Raw genomic sequence first — 14,002 nt, forward strand, 5'->3', positions numbered from 1 at the left:
GGAATGGAAAAAGTGCTGCTTAGTACTAGTTCTACAGTGTAATCGGAGTTCAGATGTAAAATGTATTTTCCAAAAGAAAACAAATGCCAACTTCTAGTGGCCAGAAATTCAAGCACTGAAAGTTGAAATTATTAATTGCAATATAGAAAAAATGCCTCATTCAGACCATAGAAAACGAATAGTACCTTTCCCTGCCAGTACTCAGCCAGTTCATCTTTGAATAGGAAGAAAATTATTTTCTTAGAGGCGATCAAATATTTATATTACTTGCATGTGTTTCCCCTATTGATAGTAGATGATCACAGAGGGCAAAGGTGAACAAATGGATTAAAAACAATACTGCACAAGTAATGTTGCATGCACTAATATTACATGCTTCGTTGCATCTTTGGTTATTCATTCTTTACACCAGTCCTCTGGGACAAAATCAATGAGACATTTTATGTTATGCTTCAAAGTCATCATAATTGTTTGTTTGGAAGCAACATTTTTTTCCCTTTTGTCAACCGAGCAATTTGCTGAAGTACTCAATTTTGTAACAACAGTCAGGAATAGAGCCAGAAGCTTTTTAAAAATAATAATTTGAGGAGGGGAAAACCCAAGAGCAACAAAACCCTATGCTGAAGTGCTGGCTTGTTTATAACATGGAATTCTCCTCAGTGGGGAATCATAATGCGAAAAAAAATTCCCAATAGCACTTTCTTCAAACATCAGCGTTAAGCATTATTTATAATATGTGTGTGACAACAAGGTGTCATTGCATAATTAAAGCACCTCAGAAGATGTGTACAGCAAGACATCCCACTGTCAATTAGCTGCTTGAGTGGTCAAGTCTCCACATAAAATTTTGAATATTATTTCTTATGAGAAGAGCAGCAATGTGCTTGACCCTTTCTGCCTTCTCAATGGGTTTTGCTTTTTTTTTTTTTTTCTTTTTTTCTCCCCACGGTATTGCCTGAATTTGTGCTTTTTCTAAATGTCTGAGTTCTTAAGGACTACCATTTAAAAATGACTAACCAGTATGGTATTTGTATCTGTATCAACACCCAGAAGCCTTGACAGAGGTTGCAAAGGCAGTGGTTCCAGACATTGTACAAAACACTTGGTAATGAGCTTCTCTAGTGCTTTTCTTAAGGTGTCAAAATGCTTTATTGTCAGTCCCGGTCCATCTTGTATGTGTGGGAACGGAGGCACGCAGTAGTGAGGTGCTTCCCCATAGTCAGCGAGGAGGCCAATAATATCAGTCAGGGAGGAAATGAGGCTTGAAAATCTGGCAAGGCTTTGTCCATGCTGTCACGTCCAAAATGCTATAGCATGAAGCTAGGAAAAGACACCTCAGGTCTATCTCAGCAGTCCACGACCCTAAACCAAGGCCTCCTCACTAATTAGGAGATTATTCAGAAATGGCTATAACTGAAGCACATTTAAAAAAAAAAAAAGCGGAAGTATATTGTTAACATCCCTCTGTCAGAGTAAGACCCTCTGGGGATGCTACTTGGCTGCTTGTAAGTGTATTTAACATAAAGCAGAGATGATTGAAAAATGTAGCTTGTAGCTCCCTGGGGCAGTTTGCCATTCACAAGGATATAGGACAGTGAGCGGTACTGGAAGGACATACTGCAGACAGCCTTCTCCATGATGGCCCTGCAGGCAAGAAAAGGCTTGCGTATGCTCTGAATATGATTTGATGATTAGATCCTTTAGCACTTGTCAAAGCCCCTTATTTACAACTCTTATTAAATTATTTTGTATGCTCTAGTATGAAAAAGTTGTTTCTTAAGATTTGATAAGGTGCATAGAACTGCAATGCATTTTAAGCACTGCATAAATGCATAGACGGTGGAGCTGTAAGGCCAAATTCATTAGTGGCATTCTATTGAGTTCAGTGGGCTTATCCCATGGATGAAATTTGCATGTATTCTGTAAAATAGGTAAGTATTTGACTAAAATTAGCCAAATCCTCCAGAGCCTAATGGAGCGCTTACAGGCTCTGGCAACTTAACCCAATGTTTAATTTGCACTAATCTAGCCAAGACTGCAGAAGCATGAAATATACTCTACAGGGAGAGCACTGCTCTTTGAAGTTAGTGGCTTAATTCCCATTGTCTCTGATGGGAGCAGGACTGGGTTTTATGTGGCATTTACTCCTGTTATTGTAGACAGAAATCTTTCTACATATGAATTAATTTGGCCTGTATTTGGGGAAATTCCAATCTTTGGAATTTGCTAAAATCTTGTTAACTTTCAGGAGAGCCTGCACAGCTATGCTTACAAGTTCTACGTATTTTCCATGTAGATATCATGGACTGAAAAATTTGTGTGTGTGTGTGTGTGTGTGTGCACGCATGTAGACAGCTAACAAGCTAGCTAGATAATAGCAGTGGAAAGAAAAATGAAGAAAAGAAAATAGTTTTTTTGTATAGCAATGTGAAGTCAGTTGACACATAATCCTTTTTTTTTTTTTTTTTTTTTTGGGGGTGGAGATTCTGTAAGTACCATGAATTCAAAACGGATTATTTGATTGTGTTCACTTTCTTTCAGATGCTCACAGCTTTGAGGTCAGCTTATCCTCTGCACTGTGATGGTCTCGGGTAAGGATGCGTTGATGTTGCTGGCTGCAGCTGTCGCAGCTGGGCAAGGGTCTGCAGCCAGCAGCAGGCAGCTGGGAGGTGGTTATGGAGCACTCCGGTGTGCAATTCCTCAGCCAGATAAGTGACTGTTTCAGTTTATCCTTTTGACAAGAGCAGAGGTTTTCTATTTTAGACAGTCACAAAAGGTGAGCACATAGTGTTTAGGGGAAAGGCAGCTCAAGCAGTGATCTGGGCACCGAGAAATAGGGAAAAGGAAGAAAAAGGTCTTTGAAATGATCCCACTTAACCGTCAAATAACTATTACCATGGCACAAACCCAAATTGATATGCTACCTCCACAACACTTTGATTCACTCCTGCAGCCAGGTGCTGAGAGTGCCTGTAATAATACAGGGTGTTACAACAGAGAAGCACATAGGGGGGCAGACAGGGAAGACAGTAGTCAGAAAGCAAGCTGTCTGCTGTGCAGGCAGGGCAGATACTTCAAACAGTAAGGAAATCTTTTTCAAGGAAGTTCTTGTCAGGAGCTACACAAGAGTTCCCTGTGATGTTAATGCCCACTGTTACTACTCTCTCCCACTAAAAAGAATTTTTGTCCTGGTGAGGCGACTTTGCCCACGATGGGGTGACAAGCTATCTCCGATCCTTTTTGTTTTATTCCGGTTACTTGCAGATTTCCTGCTTCTCTAACCCATGGTGACTGCTTCTTTGACTTGAAAGTTCACAGTGGCAGAGCCATTAGCCTCGCTTTACAAGTGCAGAGAGGTGCAGGAAGAGTTTATTTTAGTCCTAAGAAGCAACATAAATTCACACACTTTGATTCTTCCCCTTAAAATCTATCTGAAAGCTCAAACATCCAGCGGGGCTGTATATAAAGAAGAAGGACTGCTGTTTCCTTTTCTGCATCTTGGTTTCAGTGCTTTCTGTCAGCGGATACCAACAGCAATCTACTACTGGAGGAATCACTGCAGCTTTTAGATGCAATTTCCCAAGCCTGTTACCTCTAGGCTATATTATAATATGCCAGTATCATCTGTCACTCCAGCAGTTTCTAGTATTTACCTTAACAGCTCTCAAGTCACACCTGCCTTTCTTATACCTGAGGTGCAGCTCAAGGCAGGTGAAGCAAAATCAACAGAAAAATCCTAAAGCTCCTCTCTTTCCTCCCTCTCACTGCTAACCTAGCATGAGAAGAGTTGATGTGGAAATGGATGAGGCAAAGTCTCACTCAAGAAAATACTGTGGGCAAGTGATAGGGGAGATGTGACTGTGGGAATGCTAATGTATCAGCCCCACTCTCTCACTGGTACAACCCTCATTGCACTGAGAAAATTGGTTTGTATTTGATTCTGCTGATGTAGCAAACCAAAACAGCAAGTCAATTTATGATAGAGGATGGAAAAAAGAAGTGACCCGGTTTACTAATCCCAGAAGAGACAGGACTATATTAACTAAACCTGCAACCTCCATGAATGAATCAATTTAGTTCTTACACCCTTATCTTGATTTTTTTTTTTTTTTTATTTGGACTCTTACAGTCTGGGTTTGCGCATACCGTAAACTTCCATGGTATTCAGATACTCTGTAGGACTTCTACATGAAAATTAGAAAGGATTCCAGACAGGATTCCATTCTGCTCCTTTAAATCTTCACAGATGATCCAGATTTCAGACAAAATTTATGGCAAGTAGTCAGTGTAGCTGATCTTTTTTACGGTTGCATATTCTGAGGCACTTATTGTATCTCAAAGCATTTTAAGAGATGGGGGCATTTATCAGAGTACCTTTGAGATGATTAGAGCTACAGGAGAAGCCCTTTAATTGGGAGATTGCATAAGATGATATTGCATCCTAAATGCACAAGAACAAAAAGAACAGAAATAAAGGAAATAACCTGCAAAATGAAAATGTCATGAATAAGAAAGGATCATAATTAGATTATAGCTGTATTTCATCTTAACCTTACCAACATTTAATCTTGATATCACAATTTTTACACTAAAATGTTTAGTCTTGGGATTTCTCTGGCACCTTCTCATACACATTTTCTATGTTAAATTGTATATAAATCAGGTCAGCTTGGGGTTTCTGGGGTCTGCTTTGAAGAATTGGGATTGCTATAACTGGGATTGCTCAGGTTAACCCTGTGGAAAGCACTAGAGTTAACTAGTCCTTATCCCGTCCTCTTTCCTTCTGAAGCAAGTTACTGTTGAAAACTTGAACTAAACTTCAGGAACAAAACACAACTTAAGCCAGCCTGAGTCCTACCTAACTTCAACAGCAGCATAACACTACTGTGTACTTCTCTGCTTGGCAGCAGTCAAATGCCTCCTTAGCAAGGCCCAGTGACTTAAAACATTTATCTCTACACACATGTGGCCTCCAATTAAAAATGTTCCAAAATAGATTCCAAAGAATATATTCAAAAACCTCCCCAAACTGTACTTGTAAAGGGGCCTAGCAAAAACCGTGTCTACCAACTGCAGAAAACACACTTTCACCTTCATCGTTCTAATTAACACCTGCAGAATCCCCAAAAATCTCACCTTTTTCAGTATTATGATTCCTACTGTGTGACCGTAGCAAGGTGCTTACCTGTACAATTATTCTGCACTAAATGACCGGTTCTGCTGGGAACTTCTTCAGTATAAAATGGCCCTAGCTATTCCCTGGATGCTGTTATAAACCAGAGTCCTGAAGAGGCTAGCTGTACTTGGGTGACTGACTTTGGACATCAGTGGCAAAATGCTGGGAATCTGAGGAAAAACTGAAGACTTCAGTTTAAAATACAAATTCCAGTCTCTGATTTTTGCAGTGCAATACTTATTGTGACAAATAGGTTCAGCCATGCAGATTATTTCTAGGCACTTGCAAATTTTCCTCACCTAAAATCATTTAGTGCTGCAGAAGGAATAGACACTTCTGTACACTTTTTATTGTTTTAAAATTTTACCATTAGGGAGCTATCATTTTTACTCCAGGACAGTGTTATGTCTTATTTTGTGTTGGGGAGAAATTCCACCCAAGGAAAAGTAATCTGGGATCTGGCGCCAACAAGGATGACTCAGAGACGCTATGAAGGAAAATAAATAAATAAAATGCTGCAAGGCCTGCAGCTAAGGTAAGCTGATTCATTGCCATGAAGCCATATTGCCTCCAAAGTATACTGATTAGGTGGACAGACCATGCATGTACCAGGGAAATGTATTGTTCCATTAATTAAAAAACAAACAAACCCCACTCAAAATAAAATAAGAAACATTCCTCCTATATTTTATATTGCCCCTAAAGAACATGTACGCATATAAACCCCTGGTTTAGCCTTGGTGACTACATGGTCACTTGAAGGAGCTGATTTCTAATACTGTGAGAACAGACTGAGACAGTAAAACTCATTAGTGATTAATTTTTAAAATATTTATTGCTTTCATATGAAAAAATTCAATGTTGTATATACATTTATTGTACTGACTGTACCAAATATGCTAATTCTGACTTTCTTTTTCTTCAAAAAACAGGTATTCCTGAAATACCCATGCACTCCTTTATCCATCATGTAAGAGCAGGAAAGGTCTATTCTTAACAGAAGTGGAATTTTACACCTGCCCAACTTAACATCAGTTCAAATGGTAAATATCTCACAAAAGCTTATGATATATAAGACCAAACAAAGTACCAAATCCCTGCTGTTTAGGCTGTCTCAGTAATGTGGCCTAAGACTGTTGGGAAGTTTCCCAGCAGGCCCATCAATTTGCAACTAATACAAGTTTGATGAATGCCTTTTAGCCCTAATTTGCTTTTATTATCATCATCATCCTTGACAGGTACTGAGTGGTGTAACAGAGAGAATGAATTTCCAAATTCCTAGCTTCTGTGTCATCTCCATGGCATAGCTCTAGGTCTCACTCATACAAATGTACCTGCAAAGCACATTTTAAACAAGTACATGGGAGTTTTTTTTGTTTGTTTGTTTGTTTGTTTGTTTCTGGATTTTTTTTAAAATTAATTCAAATCAAATTGAAAATAGTAATTTATGCAATACTTAACCAGAGAGCAGATTACATCATTCACAAAAATTAACATCTAATGAATATGAACATCATGTCTGTTCACAGTCAGAGTGAACAGGCATATTCAGAAATGCATGCAGCAGAAGTCTTAGATCTGAAATATAGTCTAGCTTCTGTAGCTCTTAAAATGATGCCACAAAAACATACTAGAATGTGTGATTTTGTTGCGGCAACTTACCTTAACAGGATACCATTGTCTGAGAATGTTAGTGGTTGTCACCAGTATTGTCCCTGCTTTTGTGTCACTGAGAGCAACGAGAAACAGAAAGTTACAGAGATGCAGGTGAAGACTGAAATCACTCCTTTGTCAATCTTGCCTACATTATTGTGTTTTGACCTGGAAAATAGTTTCACATCAATTAGCCCTTTTCAAGATTTGGAAAACACTCTCCATCCATGTTTTCCTGTCATACTTCGAAGGGTCACAGTAATTTGCTTTTAGTGAGTTTTTAGGCAGAGGAAAAAAAAAACATTTTCTGTTAAATTACAGGGTTTTGCAATCAGTGAATGTTCAAAAACTTTGGAAAGGAAAAGGATGCTTTGACTTATTGAAACTTTTGTGGGAATTATATCCATTATCTGGGTATATATGTGGAAGTGGCACTTGGTTATTTAATGTCTTTCTGTAAAAGTAAGTGAGATACTGGATACTTGCTTCCTCTAAGTCTAGATTTATTTAGTTCACATTTATCCTACTGAAGCTATTAAAAGAGTATGTTTAGGAGTTTTTTGTTGTTGTTGTTGTTTTTTAATTATTATTTCTTGAATTCTACAGGAAAATAATTACATATTGTAAACATCATGCAGAACATTGAGATTCAATGTGAAACTTTCCTACAGCTTTTAATTAAATTCTTCTTTTTTTTTTTTTTTTTTTAATCTGGAATTTTACACTGAACTATTCCAGTTTGTTGCTTAAAGGCATAAGATATTTTAAAAATATATCATGAATGCTCAGAGGTGTATTGTTTAGGACCCTGTTGGAGGTCTTAAATTCAAATAAAGCTTTTCTGAATTTTCTATTTGCAGAATTCTCACAAGGCAGATATTGGAGGTGGAATAAAACAAGTTCAGTACTCTTGAAACTGAACAAGACAGGACCTGTGAGCTAGTCAGTATATATTAGCAAATGGTAGGAAAGTTAGGAGGAACACATGACATATCTTAAATTATGTATCAAATATACATGTTCTGTAAAGAAAATACTTCCTTGAGAGAATGATTAAATGACACTATTCAGCCTTTTTCCTGCCACCTTTTTCTTTAGCTCTGCCCTTTAAAAAAAACTCTTAATAAAGCTTTTCCCTAATTAATTATAGTAATGCATCTGCAAACCAAAATGTTCTGATTAGTGAACTTTTTCACAAAACTTCTGGGAAATCTCAGTATCCTCCACCAGATATCCTTCCTAATGCCCAGTACTTTGCAGATTTAATATTAAGTGATCAAATAGCAGCCCAAAGCCATTCAAGGTAATTGAATCCCATGATTTGGGACCAGGTGTACAAAGATGTTCAAACTAATTATTTAATAATGAAAACAATAACCAGTGTAGTTAAATCTCTTGCTGATTTTCTAATGTTTATTAATTTAGGCACCTGTGTCTTCTGCACCACTTTCTTTCAAAATGCTTACAAGGATATGAACAGCATATAAATTTACAATGAATGTGATTACCTTGATACACACTCTAGGTGCTTAAGTGATTAGAAGAGCATTAGTATTTTAATTGTTATATAGATTCCATTCTTGTGAGTCTGCTTATGACATAGCTGTTTAAGATCCTAGGTAGACATCAAGGTGTGGAATTTTCATTAAAAACTCACTCTACCATTTTCCACTACCTCTTTACATGGCCTTGTTTAGGAAGTATCACAGAATTTTTCCTTTAAAATTCAGGCAAATACAACATTCATACTTAAGATAAATTAAAAACATCAACACCAGCACCTTACCAGCAGAAAAATCATTTGCCCTTTCACTCGTGTAATTTTACTTCATTCTGTTGCGTTTATGCAAACAGCATTGAAGAACCATCTGAGAGAAGGGAGGTTTATAATTAATATGATAAATCAGCAAGATAATTTATTCCAAATCAGTTTGTATCTTGTTTTGCAAAGGCTGTATGGTAGTGCAGATGTTAAACCTTGCACATTTCTTTTCCCTGCCCTTGCTTCACTTAGCTATCTATAGTGTTCTAATTACCTTCTATACCTTCAAGGCAATTCACATTATATTATTTTATTTTGCTAATGCACCTGCTTAAAGAAAGAAAACTGGAAGTGGTAGACTTGGAACAGTGTAGAATGACAGCAAGATTAAAATTCTTGGTGTCTTCTCTCTCTCTTTTTTTTTTTTTCACTGTGTTCACCGTGACTAAATAATAACTACTAGAAAGAAAAATTTTATGAGAGGGAGTTATCCGTTACTTTTTATTTGGTCCCAATACTGCTAATTAACAGCAGATATGAGGTCTTGTAAAGGTTTTAAAAATCTAACAAAATCTGGTTTGGGCTTCTATTCTTATTCTAGAAGCAGAATTCTTATACTACTATGGAATGGGCTGCTTTAGCCTTAAAGTCATAAGGAAGTATGAATTTAGCAGAATAACAACACGATTTATCAGCATGAACAAAATAAATCGACAGTATTAACTGTATCATTCCAGCAGTCTACACAGCAGTCCTAATGCCTTAACAGAATGTGTGAAAGTAAATGAAATGGCAGCATGATTACACTGATTACAGTGGTTGCAAATATGTTAGGCTACATTCATGCTTCAGTGCGGCTGTAATTATACTTCAAAGAAATGCTGTGCACAGGCTGCTTCATTCTTATAGCATCCCTGCTGTTTGTTTCCTCTAATTTTGTTCTTAGCATCATAGGTCCCAGTCCTGTGACACTTACTCATAGGTGTAACTGTCTTTGTTTCACTGGTGGAAAAAAACACATTTTGTTCATATCAGTAGTACTGGCTGTAAACTCTTCCAGCTCGTGTATGCTGCTACAGAAGTGCCATCAAATGATAGGTTTTGGTATGATTTAATACCATTTCTAATCTCCTATAGAGTAACCCTACTGAGCTTTCATTAAACTGGTTGGTAAAGAGTGTGGGGAATATGGCTGCTCGATATCAAACAGTTCTCCTCCATCTTGCCCTTAGGTATTAGTACTGAACGGAAGAAATCCAAACCTTTGTGATTTGACTTTGATTAGTGCTGCCTCACGCTGCAAGCAGTACTTCAGGAAGAAAGCTGAATTTATTGCTGTTGTTTCTCACTTCCCATCGGCAACGCATGGCAGCACCTAGCCTAAAGCTGACCATTATATTTCATTTAAGAAAAAGGTATAGAAAAGAAAAATACATTTTGATGTGTCTGCATTTTGTCTACACTTCAAAGGCACTGGTATTTTATGGCCACTTTTTTTTTCTCCCCCCCCCCCCTCAGATAATGATGTGATCCCATCAAGACAGAGTAAGGAAGCAGAGCGTGGTAGTGGCTGGGAAACAGGAGGTGACCATCAAGTCCTCTGACTTCTCCTCAGTGCCCCTTGCTTTCCTGCAAATAACTGCTGCTTCCCTGCAGATAACTTCCCCCCAGATAACTGCTGGCAATGGTAAGGTAGTGTTCCCTTCACTGCCTGGACTTTTTTTTTTTTTTTTTTTTGCTGTGTTTTCTCACTGTGATTTGCAGAAATTTCTGTGTATCCCACAGCTGAGCACATCTGAATGCTCCTGGTGTGGACCTCAAGCAAGTTTAGCTCAGACACAGTCTCAAAGTGTACTGTACAGCAAACAACAAAATGAATCAAAACCAAAGAACCCACTTATAACAAAAAATGTATTTATTTGTTCCTTACCAAGCAAAATCACATCTTAAGCTCTGCTCTCCTTGGGACTGAAGTGCTGCTAGAAAAGAACTAAGTACTATTGTTCTGGTAGAGAAAAGGAGGTTGGGAATGCTGAAACCACAGAAGGGATGAAGAATCAAAGCAAGAAACACCCAGGATATTGTTGTGACCTTGTATCTCTGGGGAGATGCAGGAATCTGAAACAGTAGTTGAGAAACAAGCTGTCTGTTTGAGGGGAAGATGGGGCAACCGCTACACTGGACGCACTTTGCTCTCTTATCCGTACCCAGTTGCAGTAACTTCAGTGGGATTTTACCACATACTCACAGTGACTTTGGCCCATTTGCATGCCTGGATGCGTGCACATGTGTTTCACAGAACTGCAGCTCAGACAACCAGGATTTTCAGTGTCCTCAGGCAGCAGTCAAACCAGGCGAGCCAAAAACAAGTCTGCAGCTTCCTCAGTCAGGAAGAGGGGAGCTAAGTATGTCTTAACTGAAAGTCACTCTTTGCTTGTCACACACAGTGATATATGAAGGCAATCGCTTCAGTGTGCGTTTAATTACAGTATTGTAATTAGCAGGTTGCAAGAGCAGATGCAGAGGGTCTTTTCATAGAGCAGACTCTGATAGGTCATGAAAACACCTCAAAAAGAAAAGGGCAGAGCAATGTCACATTGTAATGCAGCTCTTTGTGCCTGGAAAAGAGGGTTAATTAGCTGATTGCTCCACTCTTCATCTTCATTTCTTATGGTGGAGGGAACATGATAGGAAAGGGACTAATTTATCTTCATGAGTTTTTAGAATTAGCAAATAGCACCCACTCTTTGTTCAGCCTGGCACTGTTGCTGGGCCTGATGCTGGGGCAGGGCCCAGTGAAAAGGGAACAAAAACTCCTCAAAGATCTTCGTGCACCCTGAGGAAAAAGAGAGAGAGATGCAATATTTGAGCGGAGGTCACCATGGCAACTAGAACAGTCCTTCCTATCATTTCTCATCGCGAGAGAGCAATGATGATTCTGGGTTAATGCTGCATGCGGGGACTTGTAAGTCACCTGTACTTCCTCAGCACCTATTAACCAAGTTCATTTTTCAAAGTATCCCTTAGTGCTTTGTGGCAGCAAATGGCAGCAAGGTTACCCAGATCAGCTCCTTTTCAGCTGTGGGTAACTCTGCGAAGGTTTTGAGGGTCAGTCAAGTTCAGAGCTGTTTGACAGGGAAATTGTGTCACTGCCTAATGACAAGCAAGGTGAGAATTTTACACTAGATTAGATGTGGTTTGAAGTCCTTTAAGAAACCTACGATCTTGGTAGCTGTGGGAAAGGGAGTACAACAATGCTCATGTTGCAAAGCATGTCAAACAAATTTAATAGTTCAGGCACTTTTTTTTTTTTTTTCTTTTTTCTTCCGATAAACAAAGAGATCTAAAATAATCTTTTTCCTCTTGGGAACTTCACACCTTGTTATGTTCCTTAACTTATATTATTATTCAAGTTAAGTACTAGGTCCTAGAGTTTGTATTTATTGAAGTTATCTATTTGAGGGATTAAAGTGCACAGTCTTTTTAATTGTGCTTGCAGAAGACAGTACAAATTGCACATTTAATTATTGTGTACTTAAAATCTGATAATCATAGAAAATCAAATACACAGCTTGGTTGATTCAGAAAATATTTTTAATAGGGCACTATTAAATTATAGAGTTAAACATTATTAGATATATTTATTCATGAGAGATAATTTGATATGTAACAAAATAAGCCAATACATGGTGTAACCTCTTGCAGTCTAATTTTCATGGATGAGCTCTTGCATATTTAATATCCTTTGAGGATATATTTTAACCTAGACTAATTACTGCTTTCCTCTTATTTCTGTTCAGTTTGACATAGACATTTGGCTAAAATAATGTAATATTGTTATTACTGAGCAAATTAAGTAAATCTAGCTTATTTAATTTAGAGTCATTGTGTACACTGTAAATGGCCTGATGTACGTTATGACAACAAGCATTGTACACTAAAATAGCTACGGATAGAAGAAAACTAGTATGTTAAAAATAATCTCTGTAAAACAATCTTACTCACATTGTGTGACGAACACCATCAGGAATATTTTCTAATCTTTGAAACTGTTTTATAATATCTGTTTCTCATATCATCCTGGTACATTTATAAAGAGGAACAAAGTAAGAATTTAATGGTGATATAAGTTATTATTATATTATTAAGACAATTAAGCTTAAAAGACTATCAGGATACCTAGGGAGCTTGTCAGAAACTTTCAAGAGAGAATACCTTAGCACAGAGATTTTGTACTTTAAAATAGGTTAATTAATTTAGAGCCTGTGTCATGGCTTTGATATATACATTCTGTGTCTGAGAAAATTTTTAATGAGACATGTCTTAATTTTGCTCTCAATGATGTCTTTGTAAAATGCACTGGCAGGTCAGCTTACATGTTTATACATTTTGGTATAATGCCAGTAGTGTCAGTTGGTTTAAACAGATCAGCTTTGCTTTGCTTTGCTTGGTTCATCAGTCAAACGTCTTGCAACACTTTGCTTTGTTTGGTTCATCAATTTTTTAACATACTAAAGTTTTAATAGGTCTTCTTCACATGAAAATAATTTACAAAATAATAAATATGAAAAATAGTTAAAGAGAAAGCTTACATTCATGTAACTTTAATTTGAATTTGATGTTATGGTTATGATAAATACTATAAACTGAAAGTTTTCTAGAATTCAGAGCCATATAGTAATCTGAAAGATAAAATATATTTTAATCACGTCATAATCCTTTATTAAAATTTTTCAGGTTTCTTTTCTCTTCAGAATTCCTATTGCATTCATATTAAAATTCTTACATGTGTTAGATATGATATAAAGGTTACTATATAAAGGTTCGAATCTTGGTCAGTCTTCTATGAATGCTTGTGATATTCAAGGTCCTATAACAAGACACAGACTGAACACTGTACTCTATCAAAATAAGACATGGAGACAGTTTTTGCAAAACCATCAAGTAGTGCTGGAAATGTTTTATGGGCTCATTCAGACTGAAGTGCAATAAGGTCCATGGATTAAGACAGGAAAAGTGTTTGCTAAGACTGCCATCAGTTGTCCTTGCAAAAATTATGGTAGAGCCAGAAAAGGGGGGAAAAAAACACAAAAAATGAAATGCATTTGAATGTAGCCCATCACCTATTTATTATTAATTTCCTGTCTGTTAATACAAGATTGGAAACTCAAGTTGTTGAATTTCACAGGGTGTATTATCATTAAAGAGCAATTATATATTTTACATATATATATGTTTACTTTATCTGCTCCTAGTTATTTTATTTTGGCCTTCTGACACCTGTTCATGATATCCAGGTTTAATATATGGTGTTCGCACCCAGTTCATAAGAAGATATTTTGAATGATTTAGCCTGTTAATGAACAGCTGCCAGTCTTTTCTCAAGTCATAAACATTTATCCTGTTCAAAC

The 14,002-nt window shown here is 37.2% G+C and overlaps 2 long non-coding RNA genes across 10 annotated transcripts in view; both read left to right on the plus strand.

Moving 5' to 3' along the window:
• LOC106033263 (uncharacterized) overlaps positions 1–3,819 on the plus strand; it is a 52,623-nt gene extending 48,804 nt beyond the window's left edge. For all 4 annotated transcript variants that reach the window (XR_007165265.2, XR_007165269.2, XR_007165266.2 and 1 more), the window contains one exon: positions 2,542–3,819. This is a non-coding gene — a long non-coding RNA (uncharacterized lncRNA). The remainder of the gene's footprint in view (positions 1–2,541) is intronic.
• Positions 3,820–4,865: 1,046 nt separating this feature from the next.
• LOC106033116 (uncharacterized) overlaps positions 4,866–14,002 on the plus strand; it is a 225,571-nt gene continuing 216,434 nt past the window's right edge. For 5 of the 6 annotated variants that reach the window (XR_010834526.1, XR_010834528.1, XR_010834531.1 and 2 more), the window contains exon 1: positions 4,866–6,219. This is a non-coding gene — a long non-coding RNA (uncharacterized lncRNA). The remainder of the gene's footprint in view (positions 6,220–14,002) is intronic. The other variant, XR_010834529.1, reaches the window with a different exon arrangement.

The sequence above is a fragment of the Anser cygnoides genome, chromosome 12, assembly GCF_040182565.1.
Source record: "Anser cygnoides isolate HZ-2024a breed goose chromosome 12, Taihu_goose_T2T_genome, whole genome shotgun sequence".
Lineage (NCBI taxonomy): Eukaryota > Metazoa > Chordata > Aves > Anseriformes > Anatidae > Anser > Anser cygnoides.